Raw genomic sequence first — 17,321 nt, 5'->3', positions numbered from 1 at the left:
AAGTGAAAGGAGAAAGGAAGGGAAGGGGAAGGGGAAGAGGAGGGGAGGGGAAGGGAGGGGAGGGGAAGGGAGGGGAGGGGAGAGGAGGGGAGGGGAGGGGAGGGAAGCGAAGGGAAGGGAAGGGAAGGGAAGGGAAGGGAAGGGAAGGGAAGGGAAGGGAAGGGAAGGGAAGGGAAGGGGAAAATATTCCTTCCAAAAAAAAGAGGGAGGAATAAATAAATCCAATGAACAAGCTAAAATTTTAGCCAAGTGCTCATTATTTTCCAAATGCAAGGAAATTAGGAACTAACCCCTCTGAAGATACATAGAATTGAAACAAAAACAAATTTATTCAGCAACTTTATATAGAGGCATACAGAAAATTTCAATTCAGCACTGTAGATCTCCCTATCTGCAGGAACTGCATTCCAAGAGACCCAGTGGATGCCGGCAACTACAGATATTATCAAAACCTATATATACTATGTCTTTTCTTTTGCATACATATGATAAAGTTGAATTTAAAAATTAATCACAGATAGAGATTAACAATATCAAATAATAGAATAATTATAACAATACAGTGTAATGAACATATGTGAATGTGGTCTCTCTTTCTCTCAAATACTTTCAGTTTGTGGTTTACCATGGATAATTGAAATCACAGAAAACTGTGAATAAGAAGGAACTACTGTAACCTAGGATAAAAGACCCCTTCCCCCTGTAAGTCTTCAGACACAAGTCATGTGTGACTTTTATTGCATCATTAATGTTAACTATATTCACCCTATTGTACCTTCTCGATAGTATTTTGATGTTGTTACGATATCAGTTCCCCACTTTCCCCTACCCAGGTCCTATACCAAACTCCAGCTTCATTTAATTATCTGCTTAGCAATTTTAAGTTTACCTTCTTTTTAATGGTCTCCTTAATGGAGAAACTCAATGGCTTGACTAGATTTTGAATTTTATTTCTACATGTATTAAACCAAAATATGAATTGTTAAGAGAAATTGTCACAAGAGAAAAAGAGGGCAAAGGAGTTGTCTTCTTTGAAAGTGGTAATCCTCTAAGATGCTACCTTATTCCAAAAGTCACGTATCAGAAAACGATCCGTCACATTCACCTGTCACCACTTTCCAAGCCCAAACCGATAAACCTGAAAGGTTCATTTTTGAGCCTGTGTTTCTTTATTGTTAACATAGAAATACTGCTATTCTCCCTGAGTAGCAGTGAATTTTTATTGAAATGCTGTGTGTGAAGTTAATTATAAAGTCATTATTCAAGGGTGAATTTCCATTTGTTTATTTTCAAGGGACATGCTGTGACTGGAGAGAACTTGTGGACTACTGGAGTTGTGTCCTGACTCTGACTCACCCTGTGACCTTAGTCACTTAACTTCTCCAAACACCAAGCCTCTCCATGGAAAAGTAAACATTCTATCTGCCTCAGCAGGTTGTTGGGTATACACATTAATTGAAAGTACTTGTCAAATGAAGATTATTATTAACTCTCTAGAAGATTCCCATTCAAGAAACCATAATGATTTTCATTCAAATGACCCATTTTTGTCCATTTTCAATGTACAAAGTGTTATAGAATGCCGTATTTAAATTAGACACAAAGATGCATTTTGAATGCACCATGAAATCTACCAATGTTCACAGTAAGGATTTATCAAAGTACATAGTATAAATATCTGATTTCTATACTATGACCGACATATTCATATGTCATGATTCAGCCATATTCTTTGTTTTATTTTTAATTGGTACATAAGAATTATACATATTTATGGGGTACAGTGTGATGTTTTGATACACATATATTTGTATAATGATTAAATCAGGGTATTTAGCTTACTCATCACCTCAAACATTTATTATTTCTTTGTGATTCAAACATTCAAATTCCTCTCTTCTAGTTATTTTGAAATATTCGATACAATATTGTTACCTATAATCACCCTACTGCAATACAATACCAGACCTTATTCTTACCTATCTGTAATTTAGTGCCCGTTGATCAATTGCTTTCCAGTCCTTCCTCCCCACTATCATCTCCAGCCTCCATAACCATTTTCTACTCTGTATGTCTACAAGATTAGCTTTACAAAATACCACAAATGAGTGAGATCATGTGGCATTTGTCTTTCTGTGCCTGGCTTGTTTTACTTAACATGATTGACCTCCAGGTTCATCCTTCTTGCTGTAAATGACAGTATTTTGTTCTTTTTATGGCTGAATAATGTTCCATTGTGTATATATACCACAATTACTTTATCCATTCATCTATTGATAGACACTTAGACTGATTCCATATCACGGTTGTGGTAAATAATGCTGCAATAAACGGAAGTGCAGATATTTCTTGAACATACTGATTTCCATTCCTTTGGGTAAATATTTAGTATGGGATTACTAATCATATGGCAATTCTAATTTTTTGAGAAACTTCCATACTGTTTCCCATAATGGCTGTGCTAATTTACATTTTTACCAACAGTATATAAGGGTTCTCATGTCTCCACATCCACATCAGCATTTGTTTGATTTTTCATTACAGTCATTTTAATTTGGGTGAAGTGATATCTCACTGTGGTTTTGATTTGCATTTTCCTGATAATTAGTGATATTGAGCATATATTTCATATACCTATTGGCTATTTTTATGTCTTTCTTTAAGAAAAGTCTATTAGGTCTTTTGTCCATTTTTTAAATCAAATTATTTGTTTTTGTTTGTTTGAATTTTGCTGTTGAATTGTTTGAGTTCCACATATATTCAGGATATTAACCCTTTGTCAGATGCATGGTAAAAGTATTTTCTTCCATTCTGTAAGCTGTCTCTTCACTCAGTTGATTGTTTCCTTTGTTACACGTAAGCTTTTTAGTTCAATGTAATCTCATTTGTCTGTTTTTGCTTGTGTTGCCCGTGCTTTCAAGTTCTTATCCAAAAATTCTCTGCCCAGACCAATATCCTGAAGTGTTTCTCCTATGTTTTCTTCTAGAAGTTTTATAGTTTCAGGTCTTATGTTTAAGTCTTTAACCCATTTTTAGTTGATTTTTGTATATGATGAGAGATGGCGGCTTAGTTTCATTCTCCTGCACCTGGATAACTAGTTTTTCCAGTACCATTTATTGAAGAGACCATCCTTTGCCCAATATCTGTTCTTAATACTTTTGTTGAAAATCAGTTGGCCGTGTGTGGATTTATTTCTGAGTTACCCATTCTGTTCCATTAGTCTGTGTGCATGTGCGTGTGTGTGAGAGAGACAGAGAGAGAGAGAGTATTTGTCAAAATCTTGTTTTGGTTACTCTAGCTTTGTAGTATAATTTGTGGCCTTGTAGTGTAATATTTACAGCTTTGTTCCTTTTGTTCAGGATTTTTTTTTTCTAGACTCAGGGTCTTTTGTGGTTCCATATGAATTTTAGGGTTTTTAAAATATTTCTGTAAATAATGTCATTGGTGTTTTGTTAGGGATTGCATTGACCCTGTAGATTGTTTAGGTAGTATGGACATTGTAACAAATAATTCTTCCAATTCATGAGCACAGAACACCTTTTCATTTATTTGTTCCCTCTTCAATTTCTTTTATTAATGTTTTCCAGTTTTCATTCTACAGATCTTTCACTAGATACTTAAATTTATTCCTAGGTATTTTTGTAGCTATTGTAAATAATTGCTTTCCTGATTTTTTTTTTCAGATAGTTCACTAGTGACATACAGAAGCACAACTGATTTTTGTTAAGTTGATTTTGTGTCCTACAAATTTACTGAATTCACGTATTAGTTCTAAAAGTTTTTGTGGAGTCTTTAGGGTTTTCTCTATATAAGATCATGTCATCATCAAACAAGGATAATTTGACTTCCTCCTTTCCAGTTTTGATGTCCTTTATTTCTTCTCTTGCCTAATTGCTCTGGCTAGAGCTTCAGAACTATATTGAATAAAACTGGTGAAAGAGGTCATCCTTGTCTTATCTCAGGTCTTGAAGAAAAACTTTCAACTTTTCACCATTCAGTATGATGGTCAGCCGTGGGATTGTCATATATGGCTTTTATTGTGTTGAGGTATATTCCTTTTATAATTAATTTATTAAGAGTTTAATTTTAAGGGATGTTGAGTTTTATCAAATGTTTTTTCTGCATCTATTGAGACGATCATAAAGTTTCTGCCCTTGACCCCATCGATGCGATGTATCACATTCATGGATTTCCGTATGTTGAACCATTCTTGTATCCTTGGGATGAACCCATTTGATCATGTTGTATTATCTTTTTAATGTCCTGTTGGATTTGGTTTGGTAGTATTTTGTGAGTTTTTTTACATTTGTATTTGTCAGAAATATGGATGTGTAGTTTTCCTTTTTTGTTGTGTCTTTGTCTGGTTTTGGTATCAGGGTGATGCTGTCCTCATAGAATAATTTTGGAAGAATTTCTTCCTCTTTAATTTTTTGGAATATTTTTAAAGGGTTGGTATTGGTTTTTTTAATGTTTGTTAGAATTCAAGAGTGAAGCCATCAGGTCCTGAGCTTTTCTTTGATGGGAAACTTTTTACTATTGATTCAATCTTGCAACTCATTATTGTTCTGTTCAGTTTCTATTTCTTCATGACTCAATTTCAGGAGGTTGTATGTGTCCAAGAATTTATCCATTTCTTCTAGGGTTTCCCATTTGTTTTTTCATAGTTGTTAATAATAGTTTATGATCCTTTGTATTCCTGTAGTATCAATTGTAATGTCTTTACATCTATGATTTTATTTATTTGGATTTTCTCTGTGTTTTTCTTACTCTAGCTAATGGTTTATTCATTTTATCTGATGAAAAACCAACTCTGTTTTACTGATCTTTTACAATTTTTCAGTCTCTATTTTGCTTATTTATTCTCTGATCTTTACTATTTCTTTCATTCTACTAATTTGGGTTTTAGTTTGGTCTTGTTTTTCTAATCCCTTGAGGCCCATCATTAGGTTGTTTTCATAAGCTATTTCTAATTTATTTTTGCTATGAAATTCCCTCTTAGAACATCTTTTGCTATATTCCATAGGTTTTGTTAGGATGTATTTTCATTTTCCTTTGTCTTGCGTTTTTTAATTCTCTTTTCAATTTCTTCATTGACCAATTCGATGATCAGCAGTATGTTGTTTAATTTTCCTGTATTTATATATTTTCCAAAGTTTCTCCCATTATTAATTTCTAGTTTTATGCCATTGTGGTCAGAAAAGATACCTGATATGATTTTGATATTTAAAAAGTTTTTGAGACTTATTTTGTAGTCTGACATATGATCTATTCTAGGGAAAGTGCTATGCACTGAGAAAAAGAATGCTTACTCTGCAGCTATTGGGTGGAATATTCTGTATTGTCTGTTACGTATATTTTATCTTGCAAGCTAAATCTAATGTTTCTTTACTGACTTTCTCTCTGATCTATCTGTTGCCAAAAATGGAGTGTTGAAATCTCCTACTCTTATCATATTCCAATTTATTTCTTCCTTTAAGTCTAATAGTATTTCTTTTACATATTGGGGTGCTCCAGTGTTAGGTATATACAATTGTTATATCCTCTTGCTGAATTGATCTTTTTGTCATTATATAATGACGATTTTGGTCTCTTTCTACAGTTTTTGATATACAGTCTATTTTATCTAGTTTATAGCTACTCCTGTTCTTTTTGGTTTCTGTTTGCATGGAACAGCATTTTCCATTTTTTCACTTTCAGTCTATGTATGTCTTTACAGGTGAAGGAAGACTTGTAGGCCGCATACAATTTGGTGGTGTTCTTTCACACATTCAGCCGCTCTATATCTTTTACCTGATGAATGTATTCCATTTACATTCAAGGTTATTATTGATAAATAAAGACTGACTCCTGCCACTCAGCTAATTGCCTCCTAGTAATTTTGTGGATCTTTTGTTCCTCTCTTGTGGTTTACCTTTGTGGTTTGGTAGTTATCTATAGTTATAAGCTTTGATCCTTTTCTTTTTCTCATTTGTATAACTGCTGTAATTTTTTTCCTTTGTAGTTACTTGGGCCTAGATTAAAATTTTATACCTATGAGAAGACTATTTGAAGCTGGTAATAAATTAAATTTGGTTGTATACAAATATTCTAGACATTTACCGTTGTCTCCCACAATTTGTTTTTTTTTGCCTAAATTTCCATCTTTTTATATAGTATATTTTTTAACAACTTATTGTAGCTATGATAACTATTGGCCATTTTGACTTTTAATCTTCATACTAGAGATCTGAAAGATTATATATCACCATTACAGTAATAAAGTATTCTCTTTTTTTTTTTTTTTTTTTTTTTTGAGATGGAGTCTGGCACTATCTCCCGGGCTGGAGTGCAGTGGCATAGTCTTGGCTCACTGCAACCTCCGCCTTCCAGGCTCAAGCAATTCTCCTGCCTCAGCCTCCCAAGTAGCTGTGATTACAGGCACCAGTCACCATGCCCAACTAATTTTCCGTATTTTTAGTAGAGATGGGGTTTCACTATGTTGACTAGGCTGGTCTCAAACTTGAGACTCGTGATTCACCCGCCTCAGCCTCCCAAAGTGCTGGGATTACAGGCGTGAGCCACTGTGTCCAGCCAGTATTCTGAATTTTATTATGAGTAAAACTCACCAGTAAAGGTGAGTTTTACTTTCTTATGATTTCATGGTCATAATTAGTATTGTTTTGCTTATAGTTGAAGCATTTTCTTAAGCATTTCTTGTAAGACTGGTCTATGGTGATGAATTCCCTCAGCTTTTGCTTGTCTGGTAAAGTCTTTATTTCTCTTCATTTCTGAAGGATAATCTTGCTGAGTATGGTATTCTTGACTGAAATGTTTTATTTTTAAACACTTTGAATATATCATCCCATCCTCTCCTGGCCTGCAAGGTTGCTGTTGAAAAAAAAAATTGTTGATAGTCTAATGGGGATTCCTTTATCACATATGAGGGAAATATATGACTGGACACTTTTCTCTTTCTGCTTTTAAAATTCTCTGTCTTTGACTTTTGATAGTTTAATTATAATGTGCCTTGAAGAGGATTTATTTGGGTTAAATCTAATTGAGGCCCTTAGAGTTTCATGGGTCTGAACACCTATATCTCTTCCAAAACTCGAGATGTTTTCAGCTGTTATTTTGTTAAATAAACATTCTGTTCCATTCTCAATCTCATCTCTTTCTGAAATGTCCAGGACATGAATATTTGTTCACTTACTGGTGTCCCACAGGTCTTGCAGGCTTTCTTTGCCCTTTTCCATTCTTTTGTTCCCCTTTTTCACCCCTCTGGGTTATTTCAAACTACCTATCTTTAATTTCAGACATTCTTTCTTCTGCTTTATCTAGTCTGTTGAAGCTCTCAGTTGTACTTATTTTATTGACTAAAGTCTTCAGCTTCAACATTTCTGTTTTGTTTTTATCAGTTCTATCTCTTTATTAAATTTCTCATTCAGATAATTAATTGCTTCCCTAATTTCATTGAATAATATATGTGTATTCACCTGTAGATCATTAAAGTTTCCTTAAGATAATTATTTTGAATTCCTTTTTAGGCAATTTGTAAATTTCCATGGGGGGGTCAGTTACTGAAGAGTTATTGTGTTTATTTGGTGGTATCATGTTTCCTTGCTTTTTAATGTTTCTTGTATTCCTACATTGACATCTGTGCATCTAGTGGAATGATTGCTTCTTCTAATTTTACAGAGTCACTTTGTGTGGAAAGATTTTCACCTCCAGATGTGTCCTAGGGTGTTGGTTAGGTAGGGTACATTTGCTTTGGCTCCACATGGTCATAATAGTGTAGTCTCTGCAGTTTTTATAGCTGTAGCCAATGTTAGCAATGCCAGTGATAGCCTAAATGGGCTAATGTTCAGGAGTTTGTGTGGCTACTTGAGCACAGCCCCACCACTCGGGACAGGGGCACTGAGCTGTTCTGTCAGCTGAGGGTGCCCCAGGGCTGCTCCTTCACCAGATTGGGCATGTCATTCCCACTGGACAAGACCAGCTCTTTCATGGAGGGGCAGTGTGCCCTGAGGGCTTAAACACCAAGGTTATAGCTGTTCCACTGGGCCTAGGTTCTGAGTAGCCAGGGTTGGGCACCTCAGCCACTGGGATGAAGATAGAGTGTCTTATAGGCAGCTTTTTCCAAGGGGGTAGGAAGCTGTAACTGTTTGGCTGGGGAATGGTGCACTACCATGTGTGAGCACAGTGTAGTGTTGGCAGATCCTCAGGGGCAGCGAAATGTGGCAGCTGCTTGCCTCCAGAGCAGACATACTCTTGCAGTGTCTTCAATCTCAAGATGGCACCATACAGGAGCAGGTTGGGCAGAGAAGCAAAATGTGGGTTCCTTCTTTGGAGTAATGCAGCCATGTGAACTCCTGGAAACTCCCTGGGCTCAGAGCATGGAAGGACTGTAGGGTTATCCAGCATCAAAGACTGTAGGTATTCATGACTTTAATTGGGAAAGAGGGAAGTGGGTGCTGGAGGTTTCTTGCTTATCTTTTCCCCACAGGGAGAGTTCCTTCTGGTTCTGAACTGATCCAGGTTGCAGAGACCAGGAGGCAAAGTTGGGGTGTTTCATTCCCCTTTTTCTGTGCATCCATTCTGAGTCACTATGCTCTACAGGATCTCTACCACTCATCTGTTTCACTCCAGCACTCTCCTTCAAATACCCTAGTCGAAATGTGGTTGGCTATTGGTTGATCCCTTTTTATTGAGAGAGGGATAAGCATTAGGCACCTCTCGTCAGCCATCTTGCTGGTACCATGCTCAAGATGTATTTTTTAAAATTCAAAATTGCTGTTCACTAAAAGAGATTCTAGTGAAAGACTCTAAGTTAATAGTTATTAACCAGATCTGCTCTTTTTAGAATGACAGAGGCCTCAGTATTACAACTATTTCTGTAGAATATACCCCAAAACATAATTGTTAAAATAATTAATAGAAGCCGTATCTCTAGGATTGCCACTGAAGTGATAACAGGCTAGAATTATAAAGTTCCCATTTTTTTCCAGGTCTGTAACAATCCCATGAATTTTGTGACACTAGGTTGTATAAAAGGTTAGCATTTGTTAACACTAGCCATCAGTCTATCATTCAACCATATATTCATCCTCACCCCCAATTTTACTCATACAAACATACATTATTCTCTAACCTCTAAAGTCAGCATTGCCATTATTTTCTGCCTTCTTAGTAAGACTATGGAAAATTAAAATGAAATTCAGTGTATTAAAACACATGTATTGACTATTTGGGAGGCTGACGTGGGAGAATAGCTTGAACCCAGGAGGCAGAGGTTGCAGTGAGTCGAAATTGCACCATTGCACCATTGCACTCCAGCCTGGGTGACAGAGTAAGACTCCACCTCAAAAAAAAAGTGTGTATATATACATATATATGTGTGTGTGTGTGTATTTGTATGTATATTATATATATATCATCTTATTTGTGTGTGTGTGTGTATATATATCTTATTTGCACTAAACTTTTCCTACTCAATGGTTTACAGATGATTAAGCATTTGGTCTACGCTTCAAAGGCCTAAGAATTTGTTACTAAATATTCAAATTCCTTGTACAAATATCAATAATTCAAGTTTGTGTGTGTACATATACACATGAATGTCTGTACTTATGCTTTTACACCTACATATATACGTGCACATATATATGTACCTGCATGTACATATATACATACTCTGTTAAACTCTGAACTGATTACATTTTGGTTTTCTTTGTATAACTGCCAAAATGAAAAAATACTTTTTTAAACAGCAAGAAGGCAAGAAATAGTACACTTAGAGCAATAATTTATCAGGCTGAACAGAGGCCAGAATCTTGGTGTCCAGTCTCTTGATCTTATTATTTATCACACAGCATGACCAAAAAACTAGGGACAGAGAAGAGAGGGAATAAAAAGCTCTCCTGCGAGGACAGACAAAACCAGGCATTGATTGGATTGAATCTGATTGTTCACTGTCCAATGCACCTGTGCTGTTTCCCACCCCTTTCAAAATCTTCTTGATCCTGAGGGTTGAACAGGGCTCATCTTGCAAACAATATCCAAATTGAGATAGGAAGAAAGACAAAAGCTAAATTTATCCTGACACTTTCTTCATTCCAAGCTCCCACTTTCCTCTGACGCACAATTGTCATTTTCAAAGGAATGAAAGCTATTTTCAATAATGAAAAATGGATTCCCCTTCCCACCAATATCAGTACAACTGCATCCCACAGAAGTATCACTTATGGAACCACAAGCAGGAAGGCAGATGTCATTGTGTCCTCTCATCTGTGCTTATTTTTCACAGAACTTTCACAGCAAAGGCAGGAAATAGGAGTGGGGGAAGAAGACTCCAGCCTGATTGGGAAAGATCGTATAAAGTATCTCTCAAGAAAGTGCTTTATTTTCACTGAAAAAGAAAAATTATTTTTATTGGATTAACATTGATTCTAAAATTGGACCCAATTCCTGCTGGGCAAGAACCAAAAAAAATTCTGGTTTGGTAAAAACATGTTCTAGAATCACGTCAAAGTGCTGCCCTTCCTTTGACTTGAAGTGACTGTTCTGTAACATTACAGCCATTAAGTTAAAATCTTGCATCTAACCAAAGCAAATTAACAAAATCTTCAGTAATCTATAAATGTATTTCTAAAACTCATATTAGGAAAAACGCTGTATCTGGACATGACACTGCCTGACCCATATCCGGAAGACTTGAAACCAGATAAGTAAATAATTGATCATTTTTTTTAGAAATATTTGCTAGGACATCTTAATATCAGCTGCAAGTGAAGAAATAAGAAAGTGGCTAAGCTATCAAATGTGCAGAATAGGAATAATTTGACTCTTGGTGTCAACTATACTTGTGTGAATTGACATATTGATGCAACTTTCTGAAAGTTAGCTTGTTCGCTAAAATATACTAATGTCTATGAGGGTATTTGAAAGAATAGCAAACAAAATAATAAATACGTTAAGTGCTAGGAATATTATAGGTATTAAATTATAGTTTTCACATTATTATGATTACCATTAAGATTCATTGTTAGTTTACAGACTGCTATTAGTAATCACAATATTACTAATAATATTAGCATTATATTATTGATCACATGTGATTATAAACATGGCATATATAGTGATAATGATATCACTATTGTTATTGCTGTTACTAGCATTTTAAGAATTTAGCTTAACTCTGGAATGTTTTCAATACAGAATTTCTGCTACAAGAGACCTGATATTTTTAGAAAAATAAATTAAGAAATAAAAAACTAAATATGACGAATAAGAAAGAAGCTTTAAATTGCTATGCATTGAAGGCTAGATTATTCTAATAGTCATAATAATTAAAGCACCAAAGCCTGTAATTTTTCACTGAAAAGACAGAATGAGAAGGAAATAGTCAGCGACGTATAAAAAGCAAATCTCCACTCTTGGTTACCCCTTATTCAGTCTATTTCATGCAGCCATGCTTGAGAATGCAAAAGGTGACCCAGAGGCTGGTGGTAAAGTATATTTCTGCTCCTCTGAGAAGCAGTTAATTCAACAGGCTGTGAACAGATCCCAACTCCTCAGCAAATAACTATACACTTCTGATTATGTTCTTGACATGGGCAAATAGGAGGACACACACCCAGGGACTGAGAATGATGACATGCCCAAAGGAAAAAGAGGACCCCTGCTGCTGTCCCAGGGACTCATTCTGTACCACCCCTCATTCCCATTTCATTTATCTCACAAGAATAGCATTTTACTAAATCTATTTTTTTTTTTTTTAAGATGGAGTCTTGCTCTTGTTGCCCAGGCTGGAGTGCAATGGTGTCATTTTGGCTCACTGCAACCTCTGCCTCCTGAGTAGCTGGGATTACAGGTGCCCACCACCACACCCAGCTAATTTTTGTATCTTTAGTAGAGACGGAGTTTCACCATGTTATCCAGGCTGGTCTCGAATTCCTGACCTCAGGTGATCCACCCGCCTCAGCCTCCCAAAGTGCTGGGATTACAGGCATGATTTTTTTAGACAAAACTTACAGTTTAATGAAGGAGCTTTACCATATTATTACTTCCATTTTGCAGATAAGGAGTCTTAGACAAAAAGAGGTTAAGTCATATGCCTAAGGCTACATACCTACAGTCCTAAAGATTTGGGGCAGGAACCCAGGTATCCTATGCAGGTATGAAACTGCATAGTCTGAATTCTTAACCCTCGTCACCTGCCTCTTTGGGGCATAGCAGTTTTAAGCAGATATTGAATGTGAGTGGCAGAGCTGCAAACAAGGGTCAGCCTACAAACAGCAACATTCGCAAATGCTTTACATAAACTGAGTATAAAATGAACACATGATACAAAATGTGAATGGTAAAATGAACACATGATACAAAATGTGAATGGGAATTCCCATATTGCAGCATCATCTCCAAAGCTAAGGACCACAGAGCTGTACTATAAATCACAAAGGTTGCCTGTAATTCCAGCACTTTGGGAAGCCCAGGTAGGCGGATCATGAGGCCAGGAGTTCAAGACCATCTTGGCCAACATGGTGAAACCCTGTCTCTACTAAAAATACAAAAACTGGCTGGGCGTGGTGGCATGCGCCTGTAATTCCAGCTACTCAGGAGGCTGAGGCAGGAGAATCACTTGAACCCAGGAGGTGGAGGTTGCAGTGAACCAGGATCGTACCACCGCATTCCAGCCTAGGCGACCAAACGAGACTCCATCTCAAAAAAAAAAAAAAAAAAAAAAAAAAAAATCACAAAGGTCAAGTCAAATTACCAGGTTGTCATCTAGACTAGATAATGGGTTCAACTTCAAGGTTAGAATTTCTCACTTTCAAAGTATGAATTTGTGAAGCTAAGCACATGCGCGCACGCACACACACACACACACACAATATAACCATGGTTAAACAAAATACCAAGTTATAAGTTTCTTGAGGCCAAAGATCCCAGTAAAATGTGCTTTAAGTCTCCATGAAGGAGAGCTTAAAAGATATTTTTAAGTGAATTAAAAAGCTGTAGCTGGCTTTGAAGAAAAAAGATGGAAAAACAATATGATTTACACAACTTTTTAAACCTTTATGATTCTGCAAGAAACTTCCCAAAATTTGTCCCAGTTTTCTTTAATATTGTTTTGTTTCTCATTAAAATAGAACTGGCAAGAATCTCTTGAGGATAGCTCTTTTTCAATTTAAATGATTCTTATTAAACAAACCTGGAGAAGAAAAGCTGTTTTATCTTAATATTTTTTAGAGATAACTGAATCACAGTATTTAATCAATGACCCATTTTGTCAAACAAATATTTAAAAGTGTCAAGTGACTCAATGGAATACAATATCAATTCATGACAACATTACTTAGGATTTTAAAATGATGTCCCTGATTAAGGAATCGTTTCAAAGATCTTTCCTCTTTGTATAGAGAATGACAATGAGGAAGAAGAATTAATGTAGTTTGGAGTTATAAATGACTTCCTTTCAAAATGGGTTTCACCGGGCTCACGGGGTGAGATGACTCACGCCTGTAATCCTAGCACTTTGGGAGGCTAAGGCAGGTGGATCACTTGAGGTCAGGAGTTCGAGAACAGCCTTGCCAACATGATGAAACCCTGTCTCTAGTAAAAATACAAAAATTAGCCAGGTATGGTGACGGGTGCCTGTAGTTCCAACTACTCAGGAGGCTGAGGCAGGAAAATCACTTGAACGGGGGAGGCACAGATTGCAGTGAGCCACGGTAGTGCCACTGCACTCCAGTCTGGGTGATGGAGAAAGACACTGTCTCAAAAAATAAAAAATAATAATAAAATGGATTTATCTGACAAGAACCATGATACATATGAAGAGAGCCAGAGACTAGCATCAAAACCAGCTATTGTATATTACCTATCAGGAGGATGCCTCAAAAGGAAAGCATTTGCCTCCACAATATTCAGTTGCCAGTTGAAAAGGTTAATATTCTTTTAAGTAAATATCCACCAGAGGGGGGGAAAAAAAACCTTAACTTATTAATAAAATCAATCTGAGCTTCAAAATCAATTTAATACTGTATATAAGGAGGGAACTATATTCGTTATTTTTAAATATTTAGCTGACAGATTGTTTATCTTCAATCACAGATCTGTATCTGCTGTTTAACTCGTAGAACTAAAAATATTCACTTATTTGGCACATTCTCCTGGTAAAATTATTGGCAGAAATTTTAAATTAGGTAGAAATCTTATGTTGAGAATGCAAAAGTGGGATGGGTGGTTTTTTTTTTTTAATTGTTGTTGTTATTTGTTTCTTCATAATAGGAAGTTTATAAAGACACCAGTAAAGGGTAAAATGTAAGTATTGAGAATAGAGGAAATCTAATAATTCTCAGCTTAATAAATCATTTCACAAACCTACGTGTGTATCTATTTTTCACTTTAAGAAGCAGGTCTAAACCAAGAACTTTTGTATTCTTTATACTTAAAAAAAAATAGCCCTTTAGCTACTTTGCAGTCATATGAATTGAGCAAATGAAAATTACAAAGAGGCATGAATTTTTGGGATTTTTTTATCATCACAGCAAATTGAAGCCCACACGTAAATGATCAGAGAGCCAGTTTTCAAGCTTACTGTCTTCAAGATAAAGACAGATTCTAGCTGTCACTTGAAGAGTCATCTAGTTCACAGCAACCAGCAACAGGTAACTAGCAACCCTGTTGAGGGATAGAAACAGCACCCATAGAGGACCCATTTCCTAGCAGAATTTTTTGACACCACTGATTCCCAAAGGAATGGCTTCACAGAGCCAAAGACAACTTTAGGGTGACTCAGCTGTCTGTAGGTTTTCTCTAGCAAACCTGGAAGATGTATTTTGCATTTTGTTATTATCTAAAATAACCAACTCCATATACTTTGATTTAAACATCGAGATCCCTGTATCCATGCTGGCACTGATTAATGTAATCTTCATTGGACACAATCCTTAGATATATGTTAGGTTGATTGTTCCTCTAACTTCATGGCATTATTCCATTTACAAAGCACCCACCCATAAAAATGGCAGCTGTTATCCTCTCTCTTTGCCTCTCCTTGAGAGTCCCTTGTCTCTACCATGGGAACTACAAAAACCTGGCTTTCTTAGAAAAGATGTAGATTTAGAATTAGAAAAATAGAAGACATTATAAAAAATAGAGATAGTATTGGGGACTTGACCAAAGCATAGTTGCGCTGATTTCTTTACTGCAGAATTTCTTAGAGCCTTGAACAATTAATGTGCAAAGTTATTGCATGAGGGGGTATTAAAGAAGGAACTGTTTATAAGTCGCTGTGACTACTGAATAGTTCTGTGCTTAAAAATTTTATCAACCCATATACACTTTACATTGTCACATTGATGAAGATATACACCTCACCCCTGCCCTCCATTGCAGTTTTATTTAGGACACAAGCATCTTTTTAAAAGTCAGATACTTTGGGAGGGTAAGGAAATTGATTGGCCATATTTTATACCTTAATGTGACTTACCTGGAGAAGTTCTCATTGTGTGAAATTACACTGGTATGCTGAACTACACCAGTCTTTTAGAAGGAAAGGGGAGAAAATGGTTTTAGAGCACTGTGCAGTCGGATGGGTACATATGTGGGTGTGAGGAGCAGCAAGAGGGACTGGGTGCATGGGGAGGTGAGAACTGTGTATGTGGTTTTGTTTTTGTTGGGTTGGATTAAGTTGGGTTGAAGTTTGTAGTGGAAGTGATAGGAGAGTAAATAGAAAACTTAACTCTGCTTATTTCATAAATAGGCATATTTTCCACAGATACATCCATCTTTTTCCCATATAACAAACATTCCTACTCTCAAAATGTTAGCTAATTGAATTCTAGGATCCCTGAATTCAAAGTTTAGCTACATTTGGGTTAAATATGCTAAAGATGGCTAAGTGAGACCCTACCTTTCATTTTTTGAAATATTTTATCTTTATGGCATATAAACAAAAATAGAACCTTTTCCCAAAAGGCTACATAAACACCTTACTTCAAGTATTATAAAACATGTTATTATATCTTTTCCTTAACATGACTTAGTTTCAATAAATATTTTGTTGGAAAACCATTTTTCCCCAACTATAATAGTGATGCAAACTCATTATAGAAAACTGGGTAGCTATAAACATGTATAAAGTTGAAACTGAAAATCACCTAGCATTTGTTTCTATGACAAAAGATCTCGTAAATTTCAAAACATGAACTTATGGCTAGGTGCACTTTTCCAATATAATCTATTGTAATATGGAGTCTACTTAGGTTTTTTTCCACTCAAAGAGTCATTTTTCCCAAACTCAAGTATCAAATCCATCCTTCTAAGTGTTGGAAAAAAAAAAGTCAGAGAGATGTGCATCTGAAAAGTTTATATTAGCATTTTTCATTTAGAAAGCTCAAGCTATTGCCAAAGTTCAAAAGACATGAAGCTCTAGAAATATTAGTATCTTGTCTATCAGATTATATAATATCTTGAGATAATGTTATATAATGATACTCTAGCTTAAGTAAAAACAAACTAAACTGAAAACTTCATCATAGGCAGTTATAATATTGATAATTGGAGCTGATTCTCTTAAAGGGCAATCCTCCTCCCCAGTCAACACAAAATGCATGTTTCTTGTTGGAAGACTGTGTTGACTATATTTTCTTATTTTCTGTATTCCTGCTGCGCTGGCATCTGGGGTCTCTCTAACTGGGCAGAGACTGCCCTCCCTCCCCAAGGACAGCCAATTCATAGAGATTAGCAAATGACTAACCTTGGAACACAGCTTTCACTTGCAAACTCACCAATCCAAAGCCCATAACTCCCCCACACCTCTTCTATTTGGCTTTTAAACTCCAGGCCAATATTCCCCTATCCTAATCACTGCAGGGCCAGTTACCAAACAACTCAGGATAGCCTCATACTCCAAAACCCACTGAAATTATTTAAACAAGTTCATCCTAAACCTGCTTACCCTGCCTCACCCATTCTTTCTTGCAGAAACCACAATAATGCCTCTTGCCCATGCTTTCCTCCCATTCCCTCTGCCTCCTGACTGCCCTGGTACTTCCTCTTACGGACCTGCATGGAGTTCTGTACCCCCTTCTTTTGAGAACTGTGAATAACAAGTGTCTTTTCAATGGCAATTGTCTCCTTATCTGTTAGTCCCACCATGTCTGAATAATAGTAAAACACAGTTTAAAACAAAGACTTTAAATTCATGCCAATCGGTGAACGCATAAGGTTGTTTTCAAGTCAAAATGCCTAGAAATAACAAGAGGGTGACGTACACATCTGTAGATGGAGGTCGAATTCACCCTTTTTTTCAAGTACCTCTTATTGTAATAAAATAT

Source organism: Macaca fascicularis, chromosome 12 (genome assembly GCF_037993035.2).
Source record: "Macaca fascicularis isolate 582-1 chromosome 12, T2T-MFA8v1.1".
Taxonomy (NCBI): Eukaryota; Metazoa; Chordata; class Mammalia; order Primates; family Cercopithecidae; genus Macaca; species Macaca fascicularis.
This window is presented reverse-complemented; position numbering follows the sequence as displayed.